Here is a 5,681-nt window from a genome sequence, read left to right as displayed (position 1 = left end):
CCTCCACTGCACTCCCTGGCCATAGTAGAGAGCTGGCCTGGAAGAGGGGCAACCGGGACAGAATCCGGCGCCCCAACCAGGACTAGAACCCGGTGTGCCGGCGCCGCAAGGTGGAGGATTAGCCTATTGAGCCACGGCGCCGGCTTGATTTCTCTTTTAATGTCTTCTATGACCCATTGTTCATTCAGGAGCATGTTGTTCAATCTCCATGTGTTTGTGTATGCTCTAGGGATTCCTGAGTTGCTCTTTTCCAACTTCATTCCTTTATGGTCTGAGAAGCTGCATGGTATGATTCTAATTCTTTTGAATTTGCTGAGACTTGCTTTATGGCCTAGTATGTGGTCAATCCTAGAGAAGGTTCCATGTACTGTTGAGAAGAATGTAAATGCTTTTTGTGCAGGATGAAAAGTTCTGTAGATATCTGTTAGATCCATTTGGGCTATAGTGTCATTTAAATCTACTGTCTCCTTGTTGATATTCTGTCCTGTTGATCTGTCTATTTCTGAGAGTGGAGTATTGAAGTCCCCCAGTACTATTGTATTGGGGTCTAAGTCTCCCTTTAAGTCCCTTAACAAATCTTTTAAATAAACCGGTGCCCTGTAATTAGGTTCATATACATTGATAATCGTTATATCTTCCTGTTGAATTGATCCCTTAATCATTATATAATGCCCCTCTTTGTCTCTCCTAACAGTTTTTGTGGTAAAGTTTATGTTGTCCGATATTAAGATGGCTAGACCCGCTCTTTTTTCATTTCTGTTGGCATGGTATATCTTTTTCCAGCCTTTTACTTTCAGTCTGTATGGATCTTTGTTGGAAAGATGTGTTTCTTGTAAGCAGCAAATAGATGGTTTTTGTTCTTAACCCAGTCAGCCAAGCTGTGTCTTTTAACTGGACAGTTCAGGCCATTAATGTTCAATGTGACTATTGATAAGTAGCAACTTTGCCCTGCCATTTGCCAAAGATATTTTCTAATATATGTTTTGAACTTCCTGTGATCTTTTGCTGTGAGCTTTCCTTTCTTTACCTTCTTTCATGTTGATGACCGTGTTTCTGTGTTTCTGTGTGTAACACATCTTTAAGCATCTTTTGCAGGGCTGGATGATTGGCAACAAATTCTTTCAATTTCTGTTTGCTGTGAAAGGTCTTTATTTCACCTTCATTCATAAATGAGAGCTTTTCAGGATATAATATTCTGGGCTAGCAGTTTTTTTCTCTTAGTACCTGGGCTATATCGTGCCATTCCCTCCTAGCTTGTAAGGTTTCTGATGAGAAGTCAGCTGTGAGTCTGATTTGAGATCCTCTGAGAGTAATCTGACGTTTCTCTCTTGCACATTTTAGGATCTTTTCTTTATGTTTCACTGTGGTGAGTTTAATTACAACGTGACGTGGTGAGGATCTCTTTTGGTCGTGTTTATTAGGGGTTCTATGAGCTTCCTGTACTAGGATGTCTCTGTCCTTCTCCAAACCTGGGAAATTTTCTGCTAGTATCTCACTAAAAAGGCCTTCTAGTCCTTTCTCCCTCTCCATATCTTCAGGAACTCCTAGAACCCGAATGTTAGGTTTTTTAATTGTATCCTGAAGATTCCCAACAATATTTTTTAGATTTCTAATTTCCTCTTCTTTTCTTTGGTTTGACTGTATACTTTCCTGTTCTCTGTCTTCTAAGTCTGATATTCTCTCTTCTGCTTCACTCATTCTGTTTTTAAGGCTCTCTAATGTCTTTGTCATTTGATCAATTGAATTCTTCATTTCATTATGATTTCTCTTCACTATCACAGTTTCATGTTCTACTAGTTGTTTCATTTCATTTTGATTCCTCCTTAATATTTCGTTTTCATGAGAGAGATTTTCTATCTTGTCCATTAAGTATTTCTGTGTTCAAGAATTTGTTTTTGAGAACTTCTTAATGTTCTTATCAACTTTTTGAGATCGCTTCTTACATTTCTTCTATCTCATCATCTTCATAATCTTGAATTGGGGTGTCTATTTCATTTGGGGGAGTCATAGTGTCTTTCTTGTTCTTGTTACCTCGGTTTCTATGTTTGTTGTTTGATATATTGGAGATATTTTTGTTTTCTTTGGTGTGATGTTTTTTCTCGTTATACTGTGACTCTAGATTAAGTGGACTGTCTGCTTTTGATGGATTCTTAGAGGCTGTGATGGGTGTGGCCAGAGAGTTCTGTTTGGTTCTTCAGGGTTAAGGGTGTGCCAAAGGTGACTCACCCAGATTGTTCTCTCACTCGCTTGCTCTCTCTCTCTCTCTCTCTTTTTTTTTTTTTTTTTTTTTTTGACTCAGTTGGGAAGTAATTCCACACAGCTGAGTGGAATTGAGGGTAGTTGATGTATGAAATCTGGCCCCTGTGGGTATTTGTCTGCTCTACCCCTGAGACCACACAAAGAGTTTATGCAGCCCTCAGTGTGGTCTCAAATTTCTCAGCAGTCTCTCACCAGTTTGCCCAGGTTGCCGAGTTTGTGTACTTGGTGAGTTCTCTCGCCCCCCCCCCCGCCCCCCCCCAGATTTTCACAGTCTCAGTTTGTTAACTCCACACTTTCACTTACTAGGTCTTAACCTCCTGTTATTTCTCCCCACCAGAGTCAGGTTTTTCCGCTTGGGTAATGGCAGGCGCCTCTCTACATATGTAAAATGGTGCCTGCTCTTTGTCTTGCTAGGCTTTGTAAGGTGAGTGGAGAGAGGGGTTAATGTCCGTGCCGGTTCCCCTTATTTGTTCATTTTTTCTCTCCTCCAGTCAGCCTGGTGAACTTTCCCCAGTGGAGCTTCAGGCCTCATTCCCTGTGGGCTCTTTCTGCCTTTCCCCGCCAATGTCTCGAGTTACTGAGGTTTTTTGTCTCACCTCCCCTTCCAGCACTGGCACACAGACTCTGCGGCTTGTGCGGCTCGGCTTCTGTGGTGGCTCGGCTTCTGTGGCGGTTCCCGCAGCGGCTGGGCTTCCACACGGTGGGCGACCTTGCTCTCCCCATAGGTCCTCCGTGTCACATCCACTAGATCTGGAAGAGTTTCCTCTGCAATTTTTTTCTGAGCCTTTTCCTGAGGCTACAGTAATTCCACTTTTATTAAACTATCTTTTCCCGGACTATCTTGGCTCCGCTCCCTCAGGTGTCTCTTTAATACACTTATTTCATTATTGATTTTCTTTTGGGTATTTATTCAGAAATAACTAGATCATAATATAGGTACAGGTAACAAAACACAGACACAAACAATAGGTTCTAGTATTCTACAGCATAGTGGAATGACTATAGTTCTCAATAACCTATTATACATTTTATGAATAAGTAGGAAAGTCTCAATGGTGTTAAACATAAAGCAATCATAAGGAGATGGAAATGTTAACTAACCTGATTTGATCAATACATATGATCAATACATATGTTGTATATTTATTGAAATATCACATTATACTCCAAAAATATGTGCAAGTATTAAGGCTTAAGCAAAAATTTTCAAATGTCTAAGGAGAAGGAAATGCTTACTAATCTATTTTGACCATTATTCCTTATAATTATATTGAATTATTACAATATACTATCTAAATATGCCCGATAAAATAATAACTTCTTAAGATCACAAAAATTGCTTTCCCAAGTATGATTCAGTCCTATGTAGCTGTACTTTTAGTAGTGGGCATCCTCTCTCCATATGCCTTCTATCCCACCCAAGTTCATCCCACCATGGAAGATATGATGGACAGTAACATGAGCCCCCTGATGCCTCAGAACTATCTTTTTGGTTGTGAACTAAAGGCTGAAAAAGATTATCACTTTAAAGTGGACAATGATGAAAATGAGCACTAGCTGTCTTTAAGAATGGTCATTGTTGGTGCTGATGCAAAGGATGAATTGTACATTGTTGAAGCAGAGGCAGTGAATTCTGAAGGCAAGTCCAATTAAAGTCACACTGGCAACTTTGAAAATGTCAGTACAGCCAATAGTTTCTCTTTGGTCTTAAGGCTGAATGTGGTTTAGGGTCTGTGCATATTAGTAGACAGCACTTAGTAGCTGTAGAGGAAGATGCAGAGTCAGAAGTGAATAGGAGGAAGTGAGACTGTGAAGTGTATCTGGAAAGCGATCTGTCCCTGGAGGTGGCAGCAAGGTACCACAGAAGAAAATGAAGCTTGCTGCAGAGGAAGCAGAAGGAGGAAGAGGAAGGGGAGGGGAGGAAGGGGAGGGGAGGAAGGGGAGGAGGAGGGGAAGGAGGAGGAGGCGGGGGAGGAGGAAGGGAGGGGAGGAGGAAGAAGAGGAAGAAGGGAATTTTGATGAGGAAACTGAAGAAAAAGCTCCAGTGAATAAATCTATACAGATACCCCAGCCAAAAATGCACAAAAATCAAATCAGAATGAAAGACTCAAAACCATCAACAACAAGATAAAAAATCTGAGAATTCTTGGAAAAAAAAATAAAAACAGGGAAAAAAAAAAAAACTCCTAAAACATCGACAGGACCTAGTTCTACGGACAGCATTAAAGCAAAAACACAGGCAAGGATATAGAAAAAATTGGTTCTCTTCCCACAGTGAAAGCCACATTCATTGATTATGTGAAGAATTGCTTCCAGATGGTTGGCCAAGAGACTATTCAAGATATTTGGCAGTGCAGGAAGTCTTTTTAGGATAATAGTTTATACAATTTGTGAAAATTTTCTATCATATTTCATTTATGTTAACAGTAGATATCTGACTGTCCTTTTACAACACAATGTGAGAACTTTCTCTCTATGTTTGGTAAATATTGTCCAGGTCCCATTGCCAAGGATGTGTTGTCCAAAATGTCTGCTCAGCTTTTAAAGACGAAGTTCACCCTTTGCTTGGTGTTAAGTATGGATGGGATGTTAATATAGGATAGTAGTGGTGGTCACACATGGAAATGGTGGGGAGACAAAAATACACATGTGAAGTAAACTCAGTATTTTAATAAAGTAAAAAAAAATCACAAAAATTATCTTTTACCCAGTGATGGAAGATCCTCGATCCTCTTATTACTGGACCTCAAATTCATTGATATGTCTCTAAATTTTTTAGCATACAATAGTATTCCAATTATTGTTGCTTTCTAGTATACTTAATATATTTTAAAGTTCAATAAACACAGAAAACCATTCACTAATATTAACTATACCAGTTCTATTAATTTATTGATGATTACTTTCTCTATCATTGTTATGAACTGGAAAAGCAGGAAATAGGAAGAGTCAAAAACAATCATGTTTTTGAAATGTGTAACCCAGAGTTGTTTCGTGATCACAACAAATGCTCTTAAGGTAGAATCCTGTTTTCTGTGTTTCCTCATCTCTCATCTTCTGCCTTTGAGGTTCTGTGGTCCTCCATGGAAGCATTTACCACATTTGCTTTATGTTGTGTTCATTATTTGACCAAATATGCAGAAACCCAAATGCTTGAACACAGGAGCACCATGTACTAGATTCTAATAGCTTAGACATGTAATGTCATTTCAAGAGTAGAAGTTGTTAATTTTGATGAAGTCCAATTTATTTTATAATGCTCTTACTTTGATATCATATATATGAATCCTTCATAAAACTAAGGTCATGGAGATTTACTCCTGTATATCTGCTAATTGTCTTACAGTTTTGTTTCTAGCTTAAGTATTTGAATTTCTTGTTAATTTTATATATGATAAGAAAAAGATCAATTTCTTTATTCT

At 38.9% G+C, this 5,681-nt stretch overlaps 1 pseudogene; it reads left to right on the top strand.

Moving 5' to 3' along the window:
* Positions 1 to 3,693: 3,693 nt before the first annotated feature.
* On the top strand, positions 3,694 to 4,629 carry LOC100355040 (nucleophosmin pseudogene; annotated as a pseudogene).
* The last annotated feature ends 1,052 nt before the right edge of the window (positions 4,630 to 5,681 follow it).

Source organism: Oryctolagus cuniculus, chromosome 3, assembly GCF_051225735.1.
Source record: "Oryctolagus cuniculus isolate XC-2025 breed Fujian yellow rabbit chromosome 3, ASM5122573v1, whole genome shotgun sequence".
In the NCBI taxonomy this organism is placed as follows: Eukaryota; Metazoa; Chordata; class Mammalia; order Lagomorpha; family Leporidae; genus Oryctolagus; species Oryctolagus cuniculus.
Note: the sequence above shows the minus strand (reverse complement) of the source record. Positions and strands in the feature narration are given on the sequence as shown.